The following is a 22,053-nucleotide window of genomic DNA, read 5'->3' as shown; positions in this document are numbered from 1 at the left end:
GTGTGAGATGGCATCTCATTGTTGTTTTGATTTGCATCTCTCAGATGATTAGGAACTTTGAACATGTTTCCATATGTCTCTCAGCCTTCTGTATGTCCTATTTCAAAAAGTGTCTATTTTCTTACCCCATTTTTTGATTGAATTGTTTATCTTCCCTTTGTTAAGTTGTATGAGTTCCCTATAAATTTTGGACATTAAATGCTTCTCAGAGATAACATTGGCAAACATGTTCTCCCATGTAGTGGGCTTTCTTGTTGTTTTGTTAATGGTCTTTTTTGCTGTGCAGGAGCTTTTTACTTTGATGTAGTCCCATTTGTTTATTTTCTCCTTTGTTGCCATTGCCCTATGAGCTGTATGGGTAAAGATATTGCTACAACAAATGTCTGCTAATAGCTGCCTATGGCTTCCTCTAAGATTTTTATAATTTCTTTCCTTATGTTTAAGTCCTTTATCCATTTTGAGTTTATTTTTGTGTATGGTGTTCTAGTTTCATTTTTTTGCATGTATTCGTCCAATTTTCCCAACACCATTTATGGAAGGGACTGTTTTGGCTCCATGTATGCTCTTGCCTCCTTTGTCAAATATTAATTGAGCATGATCGCTTGGGTCGATCTCTGGGTTCTCTGTTCTGTTCCATTGGTCTATATGTCTATTCTTGTGCCAGTACCAGGCAGTTTTAAGAACAGTGGCTTTGTAGTATAGCTTGACATCTGGTATTGTGGTCCCTCCAACTTTATTCTTCTTTCTCAAGATTGCTGCAGTTATTCGGGGTCTTTTTGTATTCCAGATGAATTTTTGGAGAATTGTTCTAGATCTTTGAAGTATGCCATTGGTATTTTAATGGGAATTGCATTGAATTTATTGATTGCTCTGGGTAGTATGGACATTTTAATGATGTTGATTCTACCAATCCATGAACACAGTATATTCTTCCATTTGTTTATGTCTTCCTCTATCTCTCTTTTTTTTCAGCATCCTGTAATTTTCTGAGTACAGGTCATTTACTTCCTTGATTAAATTTATTCCTAAGTACCATAATTTTTGTGTTGCAATGGTAAATGGTGTTGTTGGTTTTTAGTTTCACTTTCTGTGAGGTCACTATTGGTGTATAAAAGTGCCATAGATTTCTGGGTGTTAATTTTGTATTCTACTTCATTTATTAAGCCTAGTAGTTTTTTGATGGAGTCTTCAGGATTTTCTATATACAATATCATGTCATCTGCAAATAATGACAATTTTACTTTTACTTTTCAAATTTCGAGGCCTTTTATTTCTTCTTCTTGTCTAATTGCTATGGCTAGCACTTCCATTACTATATAAAACAAGAGTGGTGAAAGTGGGCATCCCTGTCTCATTCCTTTTCTTAGGAGAAATGGTTTTAGTCTATGCCCATTGAGTGTGATGTTTGCTGTAGGTTTGTCAGATAAGGCTTTTATTATGTTGAGGTATGATCCCTCTATTCCCATTTTGCTGAGAGTTTTTATCAGGAAAGAGTATTGGATTTTGTCAAATGCCTTTTCTGCATCAATGGATATGATTATGTGATTTTTGTCTCTCAATTTGTTTATGTGATGTATCATGTTTATTGATTTGCATATATGGTACCAGCCTTGCATCCCTGGAATAAATCCCACTTTGTCATGGTGTATGATCTTTCTAATGTAATGCAGGATCTGATTTGCTAGAATTTTGTTGAGGATTTTATTACCTATGTTCATCAGGCCTGTAATTCTCTTTCTTTGTGGTGTCTTTATCTGGTTTTGAGATTAGGGTAATGCTGGCTTCATAGAAAGAGCTTGGAAGTGTGCCTTCCTCTTGAATTTTTTAGAATAGTCTGAGAAAGATAGGTTTTAGTTCTTTGAATGTGTGGTAAAACTCTCCGGTAAAGCCCTCTGGCCCCAGTCATTTGTTTGCTGGAAGTTTTTTGATGACTGCTTTAATTTCATCCTTAGTTGTTGGCCTGTTGAGATTTTTTGATTCTTCTTGGTTGAGTTTTGGAAGATCATATTTTTCTAGAAATTTGTCCATTTTCTCTAGGTTGTTTAGTTTGTTGGAATTGGGTTGTCCATATTATTATTTTAATGATCCTTTGTATTTCTGTAGGGTCTGTTGTTATTTCACCTCTTTTATTTCTGATTTTGTTTATTTGGGTCCTCTCTCTTTGCTTCTTGGTGAGCCTAGATAGAGGTTCATCCATCTTGTTTATCCTCTCAAAGAACCAGCTCTTGGTTTCATTGATCTTTTTTTTCTTGGTCTCTATGCCATTTATTTCTGTGCTGATCTTTATTATCTCTTTCCTTTTGCACACCCTGGGCTTTTCTTATTGCTATTTTTCTAATTTTTTAAGCTGTGGAGTTATATAATTTATTGCCATTTTTTTCTTGTTTTTTTTTTTTGATGTAGGCCTGTAATGCTATGAACTTCCCTCTCAGGACTGCTTTCGCTGTGTCCCATGGGTTTTGGATTGTTGTGTTTTCTTTGTCATTCATTTCCAGGATGTTTTTAATTTCTTCTTTGATCTCTTTGGCAACCCAATCATCATTTAATAGCATGCTATTCAGCCTCCAAGTGTTTGAATTTTTTTGATTGTTTTTATTGTAGTTGATTTCTAATATTATGCCATTGTAGTCTGAGCAGATGCTTGATATGCTTTCAATCTTCTTGAATTTGGAGAGACTTTGCCTGTAACCCAATATGTCATTCATCTTTGAAAATGTCCCATGTGCACTTGAAAAGAATGTGTATTCTGTAACTTTGGGGTGAAATGTTCTGAAGATGTCAATTAAGTCCATCTGATCTAGTGAGTCATGTTTCTTTGCTGATTTTTTTGTCTAGAGAATTTATCCAATGATGTCAGTGGAGTATTAAATTCCCGTACTATGATCATATTGCTGTCAATCTCTCCCTTGATATCTTCCAGAAGTTTTTTTTATGTATTTAGGTGCTCCTGCATTGGGTGCATAAATGTTTACCAGGGCTATATTCTCTTGTTGTATCAATCCCTTTAGTATTATGAAGTGGCCTTCCTTATCTCTTGTTATGGCCTTCACTTTGAGGTCTATTTTGTCAGATATAGGTATTGCTACCTCAGCTTTTTTTTTTTTTTTTTCATTTGCCTGAATGATGTTTTTCCATCCCTTCCCTGTCAAGTCAGTGTGAGTCTCTTTTTCAGAGGTGGGTTTCTTGTAGACAGCAAATATATGGGTCATGTTATCTTATCTATTCAGCCCCTTGCTGTCTTTTGATTGGAGTATTTAATCCATTTACATTTAAAGTTATTATTGATAGGTACTTGTTTGTAGCGATTTTTATTTTATTTTGCCTTTGTTTCTTCCCTCCTCTCCTTCCATTTTTTTCTTCTTTTTACAACAGCCCCTTTAGCATTTCTTGCATTGCTTGCTTGATAGTGATAAACTCCCTTAGCCTTTCTTTGTCTGTGAAGCTCCTGATTTCCCCTTCAATTTTGAATGATAGCCTTCCTGGACAGAGTATTATTGGGTTCAGTCCCTTGCTTTGCATCACTTTGTATACTTCCTTCCATTTCTTTCTGGCCTGATGTGTTTCTGTTGAGAAATCATTTTATAATCTAATGGGAGATTACTTGTTGGTAACTTTATCTCTCTTACAGCCTTTAAGATTCTCTCTTTGTCATTAACATTTGCCATTGTAATTACAATGTGTCTTGGTGTGGGTCTTTTTGGGTTTATCTTCTTTGGGACTCTCTGTGCTTGTGTGACTTTTTCTTCCCCAAATCAGGGAAGTTTTCTGACATTATTTCTTCAAATAGGTGTTTTAGCCCTTTCTCTTCTTGTCATTCTGGCTCCCCTATTATATGTACACTGCTTCATTTCATGTTGTCCCAAAGCTCCCTCAAAGTCTCCTCCTGTCTTTTGATTTTTTTCTTCAGTTGCAGTTCAGATTGGGTGTGTTTTGCTTCCCTGTCTTCTAATTCGCTAATTTGGGCCTCCGTTTCTCCTAGTCTACTGTAAAGATTCTATAGCATTTTTTAATTGTAGCTATATTACTCTTTTTTTTTTCTTGATTTGTACATAGATTGTTGATTTTCTCACCCAATCAGTTTATGAACTGTATGAGTCTTAGTCTGAATTCTTTTTCTGACATTTCATTTAGTTCCTTTTCTGGTGATTCCTTCTTTTTTTTCTTTTGGGGTTATTCTGTCTCCCCATTTTTCTGTCACTGAAGGATCTAGGTGTAGAATCATGTGGGGTCTGTGGCTGCAGTGGAGGGCCTGGTGGCAGGTCACACGGTCGCTGATGGTGGCTGCTGGCTCCCCTTGTGCACACTGTCATGGGCGGTGGCTCCCTGTGCAGTAGCAGGCAGCTGCTCCTGGCTCTCTGCACTGTCGTGGGCAGCAACTGCATATGCAGTCCTGGGTAGCGGCCCTGGGCAGTGGCTGCTGGCTCCCTCTAAGGTCCTTGGCTGTGGCTGCTGGCTGGAAGGTCATGATATCAGGGCTAAAGTGTCTGGTTGGTGGGAGGAAAGCGCCCTCCAGAACTCACAGTAGCCCTCAGCCAAGGAGGGTAGAGTCTGGGTGTTCATGAGTTCACAGCCAAGGCAGCAGTTCCCTGGCTGGTGTGTCTGTAGGTTCACGGGTGGAGGTGAGGCTGGGCTCCCAGTCACAGCAGCTCTTCCCTTCAAGATGGCACATCCTCTGCAGCAGAGCTGAGAGATTACAGCAGAAGCAGAGGCTACCCGGCTACATGAGCCTGGTCCACCAGCCTCCGAAGGTCCTGTGAGATCTAGCTGTCCCTCCCTCAGACACACACACACACCACACTTCCACACACTCCTCTTTCACTCCCTCACTCACTCACACTCTCTCCTTCACTGTCATCCTCTTGGCCACCATCTTGGAATCTTCCCCAAACTATTTTCAATGAGCAATTTTCTGCAGATGTACAAGGAAGAATAAAAGTCATGATGATTATTACTCTGTATAGCCAAAACTTTTAGAAACTTAGGTCCCAAAGGAGGAAAAAACTGGGAAAGGATTGGAAAAGGGTATTGATCTGTGTTTTAAAGTAGCCATGCAAGAAAACAGATAATCTCATTCTTTAATTTTATTTTCTGCTCAGCAAGCCTTAGATGAATAGCATCTTCCGTATGTGGTAATCTCACATCTGTAGGATATGTCTCTAGCAACATTGAGGGAGAATCAAGGATTAAATGTCAGTGAGAGAGAATCTTGTTTGGAACTTTAGTCTGTTCTAGAGTATTTAATGGCTATAACTGAAACATATTTTCAGTCCCCCTGGCAGTGGGCAAGGAGACACTTGATTGGTAGTGTTGCTCTTATATCAGTCAGGGAAAAGCAGATGTATAGACCTTAGTTCATCCTAGGTTGATGCCAGTGTTGGTGGCCAGAGCTGTTTTATGCTTGAGGCACATAAAAAACAACCATATTTTCAGGAACACTTTAGAGCTAAAGAATTTACTCATATATAATCAAGGTCATCTTGCCTCAGGAGAAGATGCTATCCTCAGCTCAACTCTGTCAACACCTCCAGCCCAGTGCCATGATGCCTAAGCTTTCACTTACAGGATCTACGCACATGGCCTGTAAACTTTCTTTTAGCTGCAGAATTCCCTCTCATAAAAGGAGCCTTAGGTATTTAATGATTCCTGAACCACTAGGAACACACCTGAGAGGTGCACGAGGAGCACAGACATCGAGACCCAGCCCCTTCTCACAGCCAGAGGTGCCTGGAAGATTTGGCCCAGCTGGGAAAGCTTGGCCCAGTGTAGGAGCCAGACTCAAACTTAGTTATTAATTGTTTCTGATGGACTTAAAGTTTAGAAGATAGATAGTTTGTAGGATAAGAAAAATACTTTTCCTCTGACTTTCTTCTCTAACTTTTTTCTGAAGCTCTATAAATTCAGCCAGAACCCTCAGCTTTGGGTCTCCAAACTTCACCTCACTGCAACCCTTTTGTGTGTATCTGGCCATTCCACACCCTCACCCAAGGCTGCCCTAATAGGCAACTAATTTTTTTGAGAATATTGTCTATATAAACAACAGTATTTTTAAATATGTTTTCAAATTCACAGGCTCATCTGTGGTACAGTGATTTATTAGTGAAGACTTAGAACAATGGGTAGAGATGTGCCTTTTTATTGTGCTTGTTTTATTGTCCAGTCAGTGCATGTTATAATTCTTGATCCTGAGTCAGACATGAGTGAGAGTCACCTCAAATCAGTATGTCAGCACCATCCTCGTGGCCTAATAACACATGACCCATGACAGAAATATCGTGCTAGACAGCGGCAGGGATTCACCTGAGAGCTGCTGCTCTCTTGCAGTACCCCAGGAAAACTCCATGGGTGCCAAGCCCAGAGCTCCTAGGTCATCTGGTCAATTCCACATGTGGAGGATGTGGTTGAGGTTTTGACAGCACCCCAAAAAAGAAAACAGTGACTGGGGCCCATGGGATCCTGATCGGGGCTCAGGGACACTACCCAGACAGCATTAGAGCTCTGGCTGTATCCAGGCACCAGTGGGGCCTTGGGAAATTTCAAGGAGGGTTCTACAAAGGTGTTGCAGGTGTCCATGTACCCAGGGCCAAAGGCTGTGTGACCCTTATCATTTCCTCTTATGACTCCCTCACTAATTTCTGATGCCTTTTCTTAGGAGATAATTTAGCCCAGTGTTGTCCAATAGAATGTAATGTGACCCACATATGTAACCTCAAGTTTCCTAGCAGCCATACTAAAAAAGTAAAGAGGAACAGAGGAAATTAATCTTAATAATATCTTTTATTTAATACAATATATCCAAGATGGAGTGAACACTCATTATGTACTGATTCTGCATTTGCAAATTTGCCTACTCACTAAAACTTATTTGTAACCCCAAAATCAATACTGGAGCACTTTTGTGGTCATTTGTGGACATGTACACATTTGTGGACATGTACTGAACAGTCTATTAGAGCCACATTTTTTGCACTTTTGTGCTTTTTATTGGAAATTTTGCTGTTTAAAAAGCCCCCTAAGCATAATACTTAAATGTTGTTTACTGTTCCTAAGAGCAAGAAGGCTGGGATGTGCCTTATGAAGAAAATAAATGTGTTAGATAAACTCACGGAGGCATGAGGTTCAGTGCTGTTGATGATGAGTTAAATGTTATGAGAATTTATATTAAGTTAGGTGTCTTTAAACAGAAACTCACATAAAATAAGATTATGCATTGATAAAAATGTGAATAGATGCTCTGTTCAGGACTCCAACCTTGTATTTCCTCAGTTCACTAATTCAGTGTTTAGAGCAATTTCATACAACATAACTACCACAAACAATGAGAATGGACTACATTATCATTTCAACAAGTAATTAATATAAAAATTATTACTTTTTGTACTAATGAGAGGGTTAGCTTGACATGCAAGCACACAGGCAGGGGTCCAGTGGAAAACAGTCAGGAGCAGACATGGCAGTTTGAGCAAGCCTAATTATAGACACCAACCAAGCAGGCATAACAAAATGTTTTTGGGCTCAAAGTGGGAGGCATATGAAACTAGGGAGGATCTGCAACACTAAGGTGAACTGACCCATAGAAACAGGGAAAGTTCAGGTCTGTTGCTAGGCAAGAACAATTAAAGGAATCAACCAGGTGATGACACAGGTAGATATAGAACAGACTTGTAGCAAATATATACCCCTAGACTACAAGACTAACAGGCAGCCCATTATTGGGTTCCCCCTCCCAGTGCAGGAAGTCTGAATCTGCTTGTAATAAATTTTCCACACTTTTGTTTAAATCTTCTGATCTGTGGAGCTCATTCTTTGACATCATGAGACACAACCCAGGGAAGAAAACCTCAGCTCATCATTCAGGTTATTACCACAAAAGACCTCGAATAGCTGCAGCAATCTTGAGAAAAAAGAATAAAGTTGGAGGAATCACAATACCAGATTTCAAGTTATACTACAAAGCCACCATAATCAAAACAGCCTGGTACAGGCACAAGAATAGGCGTATAGATCAATGGAACAGAACAAAGACCACAGAAATTGACTCAAGCCATTACACTCAATTAATATTTGACAAAAGAGGCAAGAGCATACAATGAAGTCAAGACAGTCTCTTCAATAAATAGTGTTGGGAAAATTAAATAGGTACATGCAAAAAATGAATCTAGACTACCAGCTTACACCATATGCAAGAATAAACTCAAAATGGATAAAATACTTAAATGAAAGTCGTTAAACCATAAAAATCCTAGAAGAAACCATAGGCAGCAAAATTGCAGACATCTCTCAGGCAATATGGTTGCGGATACATCTCCTAGGGCAGTGATGGCGAAACTTTTGAGCTTGGCTTGTCAAAATTTTGAAAAACCCTAACTTAACTCGGGTGCCGTGTCACATATAGAAATATTCATAATTTTTTTGATATTTGCAACCATAGGAAAAAAAGATTTATATTTTTGATATTTATTTTATATATTTAAATGCCATTTAACAAAGAAAAATCAACCAAAAATATGTATAAAATGAACAAAAACAGAAAAACAATGTACATTTAGGAAAAAATAATAATAAAAACAATGATAATCAAATAGTATGAAAACTAGAAATTAGTGACTTTTTTGGTGCTGAAGTTTGTCTGCTAATTCTTTGATTGCAGGTTCATACTTGGTGCACTTCAAGGCCAAGCAAGTGCCACTAACTTCATCTGTTAGCCCGTTTCTTTTGTTCATTTTAATATTATTTAATGCTGAGAACAAAGTCTCACAAAAATATGTTGATGAAAAAATTGTTAGTAAAGCCATCGCTAGATTTTTTTATGTTGCTGAAAGTGTCAGGTACTCTGTTCCAAGCACTCAAAATTTCTTGTTCGTAGTTGTACTCTTCTTCATTATTCAAACAATTTCGTTCCAGATTTTCAAGTTTCGACCTTAAGTCGACAAACACATGAGTCCAAATGCTACCTTGAAAATCTGCAAGTTGAATCTCTAAATTGTCAATTTGCATCCATTGGAAATCCTTTAATTCCAAAGTATTATAAACAACACCCGGATACTTAATTATTTTAATGGTCTGTTCTAGGCTTCTAAATTGGTCGAATCTTGCACTGAACTGTTCAAATAACAAGTTTACTATATTCTGGTACATAAGTATGGACTCCATTACACACGTTGTAGTGGCCTTCTCGAAATACTTTTTTATCTGAAGAAAATACTTATAAGTTTTAGTTTCAGTATCTTGCTTGAAAATTTTAAGTTTACTTTCAAAAGATGTGATGTATCCAAACACAACGTCAATACTTTTGCCAAAACCTTGTAACTTTAAGTTCAGTTCATTCATATGAACAGAGAGATCTGTAAAAAACATCAAATTGCTGACCCACTTATGATCATTGATCTGAGGAAAGTTTGCCAGATCCTTATTCTCAATAAATACCATAATTTCTTCAAAGCACTCCACAAATCGCTCAAGTACTTTACCTAGACTCAGCCATCTCACATTATTGAACATCAGTAGTCCACTGGAGGTTGAATCAACTTCCTGTAAAAGTGCAGAAAATTCTCGCTTGTGAAGGGGTTGAGAAGTTATAAAATTCACAATTTTTGTTACAACTGACATTAAATCATTCAATTCCGAGAATCCCGATTTGGCACACAACACCTCCTGATGGGTAATGCAATGAAAAGGTACAAGTGGATGTCTAATAGCTTCCATAAACAATTTCAGGAATCCCACATTTTTTCCCACCATATTTGGTACCTCGTCTGTCGTGACTGACACAGTTTTAGAGATATCAATGTTTAGGTCACTGAATGTTTTTATAACAACCTTACATATTTCGTTTCCTGATGTACTTATCGGCACTGATTCTAACTTAACAACTCTTCTCTCATTGTGAGACCATCAGAATATCTAGCAATAATGGCCAACCGAACATTTGATGTGACATCACTAGTTTTATCAAGAGAAATCGAAAAATATTTACAACTATTTAAGTCTTTTTTTAATTGATGTACGTTTTTGTTAAGATCTATTATTCTGTCTTTGATAGTATTTCTACTGAGTGGTAACTCAGAAATTCTTTTAATAATATCTTTATTTTTCATATCGTGAAATAGAGCTGGTGCACATCTTAGAAATGTTTCCTTAAAAAATTCTCCGTCACTGAGGGCTTTTCCATGCTGAGCTATGGAATGAGCAATACAGTAACTTGCTGGTGTTAAATTTTTAGAGCCTCTTGCAAATTTAATGATGGAATTTGATTGACTTTTATAGATGTGTAGCTGCCTAGAAATGTATTCCTTCCTTTCATCGATACTTTTTTTCAAGAGTTGACAATGATTAGTTTCAAAATGTCTCTTTACATTCTACATTCTGCTTACTACTGTTTCATTACACAGTATGCACAATGATCTGTTGTTTCTGTCAACAATCCCGTACATCTCGGTCCATATGTCTTGAAAGGGTTGGCTACTGATACTTCCACTCCCTTTATCATTCAGTCTTGCTTTTTTACTTTTGATACTCCATCACAGGCTGCAAAAATAAATAAATATAAATCACGGCATTTTTTATAAAAGGTTGATAGGTTTCTTACCTATTAACTTTTTGCAGTATTGTTGCACTGACTCCTGATGCAAAACAATTCAAAGATAGTATGTATAACCAACAAATATATGGTGCTGTAATCAATTATCTGACACGCAGAATGTCTCGTCGAGCACTGTTGCACTGTATATCTTTTTCTTCTAACCCTCCCACTCCTGTCTCCTAACGAACATGGCAATCAAGTGCATCCATTTGCCGAATGCGCCCGAACGCATGGGAAGCTTACCCAAGGCACATGTTGACAATAATGAGGCAGTTTCCAGAATTGGGCATTTTGTCACTCGAGCAAAAATAAAATGTCATGAGTAAAGATTAATCTTTATAGTGCAATTCTTAACCTTTTTATATTAATGTCAATATTGCAACAATGTATCTTGGATGTTTTCACTATTATCTTTGCTACACAACACCGATGTACATGTTTACATCCGGTTTTAGAATTGCATTATTGATCATGAGTAACGTGAGTAATAATATTACTCGAGTGATGCCCAACTCTGGCTGTTGCGAGAGACAAATATTTGAATTATGCAATTTTTTTGTCTCTGTCGATGTGTGTCACCCAAAATGAGTTCGTGTGTCACCTCTGACACGTGTGTCATAGGTTCGCCATCACTGTCCTAGGGAAAGGGAAACTAAGGAGAAAATAAACATCTGAAAAAGGATTAATATCCAAAATACATAAGGAACTCACAACTTAACAAAAGGAAGACAAACAATTCGATTTAAAAAAAAAATGAGTAAAAGACCTAAATAGACACTTTTCTGAAGGTACCATACAGATGGCCAAGAGACATATGAAAAAATGCTCAAAGTCAGAAAGATGCAAATTAAAATGACAATGAGGTATCACCTCACACCTGCCAAAATAGCTATCAGCAACAAATCAACAAATGACAAGTGCTGGCAACAATGTGGAGATAAGGAATCCTAGTACATTGCTGGTGGGAATGCAGACTGGTGCGGCCATTTTGGAAAACAGTATGGAGTTAACTCAAAAAATTAAAAATGCAACTGCCATTTGACCCAGTGATTCCACTTCTAGGAATATATCCTAAGAAACCTGATACACCAATCAGAAAGAATATATGCAATTTACAATAGCTACACTGTGTAAACATCCCATTAGTAGATGAGTGAGTTAAAAAGTGGTACATCTACACAATGGAATGCAGCAGTAAAAAAGAAGGGTCTCTTACCCTTTGACGCCTTAGAGGAACCTGGAGAGTATTATGCTAAGCGAAATAACCAGTCAGAGAAAGACAAGTACCATATGATCTGACTCATATATGTTATCTAATTAACAAAATAAACTGATGAACAAAATCAATCCAGAGACAGAGCATGGAACAGACTGTCAAATCTTAGAGGGAAGGCGGAGGTGTGTTGGTGGGTGGGAGGGAAGAGATCAACCAAAGAACTTGTATGCATACATGCATAACCTATGGACATAGACAAAAGGGTGGTGAAGGCCTGTGGTGAGGTATGGGGACAGGCCAGAAGAGGTCAATGGAGAAAAAAGGAGGATATGTAATATTTTCAACAATAAAGATTTTTTTAAAAGACTAATATGCAAATGACTTAAATAACAACTAATCTCCATATTTATTATATTATTTTATGTTATAGCTTATTTTTAATTGTATTTTTTGGCTTCTAATGCTTTAGAAGCATCACTTGAAATAAAAGCAATATTGAAGATAAAGTCTTATTTCTTATGTCAGTGTATCTTATCATATAAACAAGATTAAGTATCTTAGAAGACAGATTTTCCAGCACTGAATTTTTATTTTTCTCTCTGTTCTTGTGGCATATTCAATTCTCTAACTAAGATTAATGAACACTCATTATCTCATGTTTATAAATCATATGTAGGATCAGATACCATCAGAAAAAGCAAATATGAATAAAGTATCTGGAAAAAGTAGAGTCTTAATTCTTAATAAATTTTTATTACACTGAATTAAGTTGAGAGGTCACTAGTATTTTCCCTTACCTTGTTCTATTTACTTGCTTATACCATTTATCCTTGTAGGCATGCCATTCCCTTTCCCCCATTCACCAAATGTTCTAGTGCATTTTACAAATATCATTGAAATGTCTGTTTATTGTTTTGTGCAGAAATATATTTTCTCTCAAAAATATTTTTAAATAATTAATAGTTTTGCATAACATTGACCACTTAATTTTTAGATGTTATTTGGATTTTTTCATATAAGTGAAGACATAAACAATCTCTGCTCTCCTTTTAAAAAGCATCATATTATACTCCTATTCTACATCTATCAGAACCATATGTTTTGTCTGTTTTGTGTCTTTTTTATTTTTTAGCTTTTCAATTGTGGAATTTAAACACTTCTAAGTGTACAGTTCATTTGCATTCAATTCATTCACATTATTGTGCAACTATCACTGCCATCCATCTCCAGCACTTTTTCATAATCCAAAACTAAACTCTGTACCCACCCTATATAATAAAAGGTTAATATGTGAATTGACCAAATGACAGAAAGACTGGTCACTATGATGCGCACTGACCACCAGGGGGCAGACGCTCAATGCAGAAGCTGCCCCTTGGTGGTAAGTGCACTCCCACAGGGGGAGCGCTGCTCAGCCAGAAGCCCTGAGCAAGCTAAGGATGTCTGACTGACAGGGAGCAGGCCTAAGCCATCAGTCAGACATCCCCTGAGGGCTCCCAGACTGTGAGTGGGCGCAGGCTGATCTGAGAGACCCCCCCACCAAGTGCACAAAGTTTGTGCACCAGGCCTCTAGTTTAACAATAACTCCCCATTCCTCCCCGCTCAAACCCTGGAAACAACCATTCTACTTTCTGTCTTTATAAATGAGACTACTCATTATAAATAGAGTCATACGATTTTTGTTATTTTGTGACTAGCTTATTTCACTTATTACATCTCTGAGGTTTGTCCATGTTATAGCATGTGTCAGGATTTCCTTCCTTATTGAGGCTGATAATATTCCATTAAATGTATAGACCACATTTTGTTTATACATTCATGTGTTGATAAACACTTGGGTTATTTCTGACTCATTTAATAAAAATATTTTATTTTTATTTATTTTTATACTGTTTGGCTAGTATAAATATTGTTAGGAACATGGGTGTACAAATATAAGTTCAGGGTCCTGCTTTTACTTCTTCGGGATGTATACCTAGAAATTGGGCTGCTGGATCATATGGTAATTCCATGTTTAAGTTTTTTAAGAACCACCACTGTTTCCCACAGTGGCTACACCATTTTACATCCCACCACCATTACACAGATTTCAATTCCCCACATCTTTGCCATACTTGCTATTTTCTGGTTGTTAAGTTATTACATATGTGTCCTTATCCCCACATTACCCCCTACCCCCCCTCATCCCCTCACACCCCTATTGTCTGTGTCCATTGGTTAGGCCAAAGGACTTGGATGATGTCTCTCACTTACCCCCACACTCACCTACCTTCCCTCTGAGGGTTGATGTCTGATCGATGCTTCTCTGTCTCTGGATCTGTTTTTGTTCATCAGTTTAAGTTGTTCATTATATTCCATAAATGAGTGAGAGCATGTTATATTTATCTTTCTCTGACTGGTTTATTGCACTTAGCATAATGCTCTCAAGTTCCATCCATGCTGTTGCAAATGGTAAGAGCTCCTTCTTTTTTAATGCAGTGTAGTATTCCATTGTGTAGATGTACCAGTTTTTTAATCCATTCATCTACTGATGGGCACTTAGGCTGTTTCCAGATCTTAGTTATAGTGAATTGTGCTGCTATGAACATAGGGGTGCATATATCCTTTCTAATTGGTTTTTCTAGTTTATTGGCATATATTCCTAGAAGTGGGATCACTGGTTCAAATGGGTGTTCCATTTTTTGTTTTTTGAGGAAACTCCATACTGTTCTCCACAGTGGCTTCACCAGTCTGCATTCTCACCAGCAGTGTATGAGGGTTCCTTTTTCTCCACATCCTCACCAGCACTTGTCTTTGTTGACTTGTTGATGATAGCCATTCTGACAGGTGTGAGATGGTACTGCATAGTCGTTTTGATTTGAATCTCTCAGGTGATTAGTGACTTTGAGCATGTTTTCATATGTCTCTTGTCCTTTCTTCAGTCTTCTTTTGAAAAGTATCTATTTAGGTTCATAGCCCATTTTTTGATTTGTTATTTTTTGATTGGTTTATCTTCCTTTTGTTAAGTTGTATGAGTTCCCTTTAAATGTTGGAGATTAAACCCTTATCGGTGATAACATTGGCAAATATGTTCTCCCATGCAGTGGGCTTTCTTGTTGTTTTGTTGGTTTCCTTTGCTGTGCAAAAAAACACAAAAAGAAACCTTTTTATTTTGATGTAGTCCCATTTGTTTATTTTCTCTTTAGTTTCCATTGCCCTAGGAGCAGTATCAGTGAAGAAATTGCTTCGGCATATGTCTGAGATTTTGCTGCCTGTGGATTCCTCTAGTATTTTTAGAGTTTCCCATCTTATGTTTAAGTCCTTTATCCATTTTGAGTTTATTTTTGTGTAAGGCAGCGGTTCTCAACCTGTGGGTCGCGACCCCTTTGGAGGTAGAATGACCCTTTCACAGGGGTAGCCTAAGACCATCAGCAAACACATATATAATTACATATTGTTTTTGTGGTTAATCACTATGCTTTAATTATGTTCAATTTGTAACAATGAAATTGGGGGTCACCACAACATGAGGAACTGTATTAAAGGGTCTCGGCATAAGGAAGGTTGAGAACCACTGGTGTAAGGTGTAAGTTGGTGGTCTAGTTTCATTTTTTTTTTTCGTGTCTTACCAAATTTCACAGCACAATTTATTGAAGAAGCTGCCTTGACTCCATTGTATGCTCATGCCTCCTTTGTTGAATATTAATTGGGCATAGTGGTGTGGGTCAATTTCTGGGTTCTCTATTCTATTCCATTGGTCTATATGTCTGTTCTTGTGCCAGTACCAGGCTGTTTTGAGAACAGTGGCTTTGTAATACAGCTTGATATCTGGTATTGAGATCCCACCTACTTTGTCATTTTTTCTCAGGATTTCTGCAGCTATTCGGGGTCTTCTTTTATTCCAGATGAATTTTTGGAAAGTTTGTTCTAGGTCTGTGAAATATGCCGTTGGTATTTTAATGGGGAGTGCATTGAATCTATAGATTGCTTTGGGTAGTATGGACATCTTGATTATGTTGATTCTACCAATCCATGAAGACAGTATGTTCTTCCATCTGTTTATGTCTTCCTCTATCTCCTTTTTTCAGTGTCCTGTAGTTTTCTACATATAGATTTTTTACCTCCTTAGTCAAGTTTATTCCTAGGTATCTTAATTTTTTTTTTTTTGGTGCATTGGTAAATGGGATAGCTTTTCTAGTCTCTCTTTCTGTAAGTTCATTATTGGTGTATAGAAATGCCATAGATTTCTTGGCATTAATTTTGTATCCTGCTACATTGCCGAATTCATTTATTAGGTCTAATAATTTTTTGATGGAGCCTTTAGAATTTTCTATGTACAGTATCATGTCGTCTGCAAATAAGGACAGTTTTACTTCTTTCCCAATTTGGATGCCTTTTATTTCTTCTTGTCTGATCACAATAGCTATTACTCCAGTACTATGTTGAACAGGAGTGGTGAGAGTGGGCATCCCTATCTTGTTCCTGTTCTTAAGGGAAATGGTTTTAGTTTTTGCCCATTGATTATCATGTTGGCAGTGGGTTTGTCATATATGGCTTTTATTATGTTGAGGTATGATCCCTCTATTCCCACCTTGCTGAGAGTTTTTATCAAGAAAGGGTGTTGGATTTCGTCAAATGCTTTTACTGCATCAATGCATATGATTATATGGTTTTAATCTTTCAGTTTGTTTATGTGGTGTATCAAGTTTATTGATTTGCGAATATTGTACCATCCTTGCATCCCTGGGATAAATCCTACTTGGTCATGGTGTATGATCTTTCTGATGTACTGCTGGATCCGATTTTCTAAGATTTTGTTGAGGATTTTGGCATCTATGTTCATGAGGGATATTGGCCTGTAATTCTCTTTCATTGTGTTGTCTTTACCTGGTTTTGGTATTAGGGTGATGCTGGCTTCATAGAATGAGCTTGGAAGTGTTCCTTGCTCTTGAATCTTTTGTAGTAGTCTGAAAAGGATAGGTTTTAGTTCTTCCTTGAATGTTTGGTAAAACTCCCCTGTGAAGCCATCTGGCCCTGGTCTTTTGTTTGCTGGAAGCTTTTTGATGACTGCTCAATTACTTCCATAGTTATCAGCTTATTGAGATTTTTCGAATCTTCCTGATTGAGTTTTGGAAGATTATATTTTTCCAGGAATATGTCCATTTCCTCCAGGTTGTCAAGTAAGTTAGATTAGAGTTGTCCATAGTATTTTTTAACAATCTTTTGTATTTCTGTAGGGTCTGTTGTTATTTTACCTCTTTCCATTCTGATTTTGATTACTTGAGTCCTCTCTCTTTGCTTCTTGGTGAGCCTGGCTAGAGGCTCATTAATGTTGTTTATCCTTTCAAAGAACCAGCTCTTCGTTTCAGTGATCTTCTGTATTGTTTTTTTGGTCTCTGTATCATTCATTTCTGGTCTAATCTTTATTATTCCCTTCCTTCGGCTCACTCTGGGCTTTTCTTGTTGCTCTTTTTCTAATTCTTTGAGTTGTAGAGGTAGATGATTTGTTACTGTTGTTTCTTGTTTTGTGAGGCAAGCCTGTAGAGCTATAAACTTCTTTCTCAGGACTGCTTTCATTGTGTCCCATAGATTTTGTATTTTTGTGTTTTTATTGTCATTAGTTTTGAGGATGTTTTTAATTTCTTCTTTGATCTCTTTGGTACCCCAATCATTATTTTATAGAATACTTTTCAGTGTTCAAGTGTTTGAATTTTATGGATTGTTGTTATTGTAGCTTATTCCTAATATTATGCCATTGTGGTCTGAGAAAATGCATGATAGTATTTCAGTCTTCTTGAATTTGGGGAGACTTTGCTTGTGACCCAATATGTGGTCTATTTTTGAAAATGTCCCATGTGCACTTGAGAAGAACGTATATTCCGTGGCTTTGAGTGAAATGTTCTGAAGATGTCAATTAAGTCCATTTGATATAGTGAGTCATTTAGGATTGCTGTTTATTTGCTGATTTTTTGTCTAGAGGATTTATCCAGTAATGTCAGCGGTGTATTAAAGTCCCCTACTATGATTGTATTGTTGTCGTTCTCACCCTTGATATCTTCAGGAGTTTTTTTTATGTATTTGTGTGCTCCAGCATTGGGTGCATATATGTTTATCAGGGTTATATCCTCTTGTTGTATCATTCCCTTTAGTATTATGAAGTGGCCTTCCTTAGCTCTTGTTATGGCCTTCACTTTCAGGTCTATTTTGTCAGATATAAGTATTGCTACCCCAGCTTTTTTTTTTCATTTCCATTTGCCTGAATTATATTTTTCCATCCCTTCACTTTCAGTCTGTGTGAGTCCCTTGTTCTGAGGAGGGTCTTTTGTAGACAGCATATATATGGGTAATGTTTTTTTTATCCATTCAGCCACTTGATATCTTTTGATTGGAGCATTTAGTCCATTTACGTTTAAAGTTATTATTGAAAGGTACTTGTTTGTAGCCACTTCTATTTTTTGTGCCTGTTTTCTTTCTTGGCTTTTTATTTCTTCTTTTTACACCAGTCCCTTTAGCATTTCTTGCATTGCTTGCTTGGTGGTGATAAACTCCCTTAGCCTTTTTTTGTCTGTGAAACTTCTTATTTCCCCTTCAATTTTGAATGATAGCTTTGCTGGATAGAGTATTCTTTGATTCTGTCCCTTGCTTTGCATGACTTTATAAATTTCCATTCATTCTTTTCTGGCCTGATGTGTTTCTGTTGAGAAATCATTTGATAATCTAATGGGAGATCCCTTGTATGTAACTTTCTGTCTCTCTCTTGTAACTTTTAACATTCTCTCTTTGTCCTGAACATTTGCCATGGTAATTATGATGTGTCTTGGTGTGGGTCTTTTCGGGTTCGTCTTGTTTGGGACTCTCTGTGCTTGTGTGACTTTTTTTTCCCCACCTCAGGGAAGTTTTCTGACATTATTTCTTCAAATAGGTTTTCTAAGCCTTGTTCCTCTTTCTGTTGTTCTGGAATCCCTATTATTCATATGTGGCTTCGTTTCATTGTCACATAGCTCCCTTAGGTTTTCCTCCTGTCTTTTAATTTTTTTCTCCAATTGAAGTTCAGTTTGGGTGTGTTTTGCTTCCCTCTCTTCCAATTCACTAATTTGGTCTTCTGCTTCTTCTAGTCTACTGTTGAAACTTTCAATGGTGTTTTTTATTGCAGCTATATCACTCTTCATTTCTTCTTGATTCTTACATAACTGTTGATTTTTTCCTCCATCCAGTTTATGCACTCTAGGATCCTTAGTCTGAATTCTTTTTCTGACATAATGCTTGCCTCTGTTTCACTTAGCTGCTTTTCTGGCAATTCTTCCTTTTCTTTCCTTTGGGGGTTTACTTATCTACCCATTTTTGGTCTCACTGACTGATCTAAATGTCTAGTCATGCAGGGGCTGCTCCTTGGGTGGCAGTGGCTCCTTGGGCTGCAGTTGCTCCTCGGGTGGTCGCAGAAGTGGCTGCTTCTCAGTTGGCAGCAGCTCCTCTGGTGGGTGCTGTTTGCAACAGTGGTGTCTTCTCTGGCTGGTGGGGGAGGCTGCTCACACAGCTGTTGTTCCTTGGACAGGGGTGAGCTGATCATGAGGCTGCTGCTCCTCGGATGGGGGCAGGCTGAGTGCAGCTGCTGCTCCTTGCTCGGGGGCGGGATGTTCACATGGCTTCTGCTTCTCAGCTGGGGGCGGTCTGCTCATGTGGCTGCTGCTCCTTGGATCAGAGATGGCTGCATGTTGCTGCTGTTCCTCACATGGGGCAGGCTGCTCGTGTGTTTGCCACTTCTTGGACAAGGGTAGGTTGCTTACAGGGTTACTGCTCCTCATATGGGTGTGTGCTGCTCACGCAGCTGCTGCTCCTCGGATTGGGGATGGCCTGCTTGCACGGCTGCTGCTCCTTGGGTGGGAGTGAGCTGCACATGCAGCTGCTGCTCCTCAGATGGGGACGGGCTGCTCACCCAGCTGCTGCTTGTCAGACAGGTACAGGCTGCGTGTGGCTGCTGCTTGTCAGACGTGGGTGGTCTGCTTGTGTGGCTGTTGCTCCTCTGACCGGGGTGAGCTGCTCAGGCAGCTGCTGCTCCTTGGGCGGGAGTGAGCTGCACGTGTGGCTGCTGCTCCTCGTATGGGGGTGGTCTGCTCACATGGCTGCTGCTCCTCGGTTGGGGGATGGGCTGTTTGCACAGCTGTTGCTCCTCAGGTGGGAGTGAGCTGTACATGCGGCTGCTGCTCCTTGGATGGAGGCAGGCTGCTCACCCAGCTGCTGCTCATCAGACACATGCAGGTTGTATGTGGCTGTTCCTCCTTGGACCAGTGCAGACTGTGCAGGGTTGCCACTCCTCAGATGTGTGCAGTCTGCTCGTGTGGCTGCTGCTCCTACGACTGGGGCAGGCTGCTGCTCCTTGGATGGGGGCAGGTTGCCTGCACAACTGCTGCTCTTCAGATAGGTACAGGATGCGGGCTGCATGCAGCTGCTGCTCCTCAGATGGGGGCAGGCTGCGCAGGGCTGCCGCTCTTCAATTGTGGACAGGCTGCCCATGTGGCTGCTGGTCCTTGGACTGGGGAGTGGGCCGCTTACACAGCTGCTGGTCCTTGGACAGGGGCAGGCCACATGGGGCTGCTGCTCTTAGGCCTGGGTCAGGCTGCTCATGTGGCTGCTGCTCCTTGGACAGGAGTGGGCTGCTCAAGTGTCTGATGCTCGCTTGGTTGTAGTGCCCTGGGCTTTCTCCAGGGATCCTCTGCCCTTCCCGGCTACAAACGGTCTCCCAGCTGAGTTTCCTTTGCCAATTCGAGTTGGATGTTATTCGTTTCAGCTGCTCATCCTATTTGCTCTGGGACAAGGCTCGGGACACATCCATCTATTCTGCCACCATTTTGTCTCCACCATTCTAAAAAAAGATTTTATTTCTAAAACTTACCTCAATCAATTAAATATAAATAAACAAAGTTATTGATTGTGTGCCATGAAGTTATTTTCTACCTACATTTCTTAGTTCAACAATTCCTGAGATATTCTGATGAACCATGAGTAATATCTGTGAGGTATACTTATTCAGAAGACATTAAAGTATAAATTTTCCCTTTACATTTAGAGAATGAAGTCATATTGAAGTTGAGAGATTTTCTTGCGTAAGGAGTTGAATAGTGTTCATGTAAACAATACTTATTTTAAAATTATTTTCCATATTTCTCATTAATACCATATTGCCTAGAAAAATTTTATCCACAAAATATATGAGAAAGTTCATTCTATTTTCATCACAGTGAATGCAGTGTGATGCTACTCACATCAATAATTTTGTCCTTAATATTGCCATATGTAACTATTTTAGAAGTATTAGAAGTATTTTACTTAAGGCTTTTTAATAACACACACAGAAAAAAACACACACACAAACAAACAAAAACAAAAACAAAACACAATAAAAAACCCTGCTCTAAACAGCTAAATGGGGTCTTTGTGTTTCTTAAATGATGTTGAGTGTTTTTCTTTTTGTTAACCTATGAGTCAAAATATGAAAGAAATGGTTCAACATTAGCAGTGAACTTTGTTTTGATACATTGAGTATGTTTTCTTTGTGGTTCATAAACTTTGAACATCTGTTACTGAGCTGAGAAGACCACATATTTTCTTTGCAAATGAAGTAAGATGCCGTACATGTAACCACTATGAGTGTAAGACCAACTATCTACAAAACTAGAGTAATGAATCAGTCAAACTGAAGTTAAAAAGCTAGCATTTTAGAAGCTTTCCTAGCAGTGTTTTTACAGACAGCTTTGTGGTATGTTATTTGTACCATGTTATACTGGACTGAATATTTGTGTTCCCCTAAAATATATATATATGTTGAAGCCCTAACCCACAATGTGATGATATTTGGAGGTGAAGCCTTTGGGTGATAATTAGAGTTAGATGAGTTTGTAAGGGTGAGGCTTCCATGATGGGATAAGTGTCCTTTAGAAAAAGAGAGATAAGAGCACTCTTTTTTTTGCTATATGGTTGTACAGCAAGAAGGCTGTCATCTGCAAGCCAGGAAGTGGGCCTTCATCAAATTTGCAAACACCTTGATCTTGGACTTTCTAGTCTCCAGAATTGTGAGAAATAAATGTCTGTTGTTTTAGGGACCTAATCTTTGGTATTTTGTTATAGCAGCCCAAGCTAAGACACATGTTATTGGTAGTAATCAAGGGGAGAGAACAGTACATTCATCATTTAACACAAATATTTGTTCAAGATTCCTTTGGCTACTTTCTTTCTACTTTGCATATAGAGTCCTATGCTGAGAAGCAAACAAGGCCAAAATATT

At 38.4% G+C, this 22,053-nt stretch overlaps 1 pseudogene; it reads left to right on the top strand.

Moving 5' to 3' along the window:
* Positions 1–5,267: 5,267 nt before the first annotated feature.
* Positions 5,268–5,411, top strand: LOC118652367 (annotated as a pseudogene).
* Positions 5,412–22,053: the final 16,642 nt, after the last annotated feature.

The sequence above is a fragment of the Myotis myotis genome, unplaced genomic scaffold (assembly GCF_014108235.1).
Source record: "Myotis myotis isolate mMyoMyo1 unplaced genomic scaffold, mMyoMyo1.p scaffold_m19_p_3, whole genome shotgun sequence".
NCBI lineage: Eukaryota > Metazoa > Chordata > Mammalia > Chiroptera > Vespertilionidae > Myotis > Myotis myotis.
Note: the sequence above shows the minus strand (reverse complement) of the source record. Positions and strands in the feature narration are given on the sequence as shown.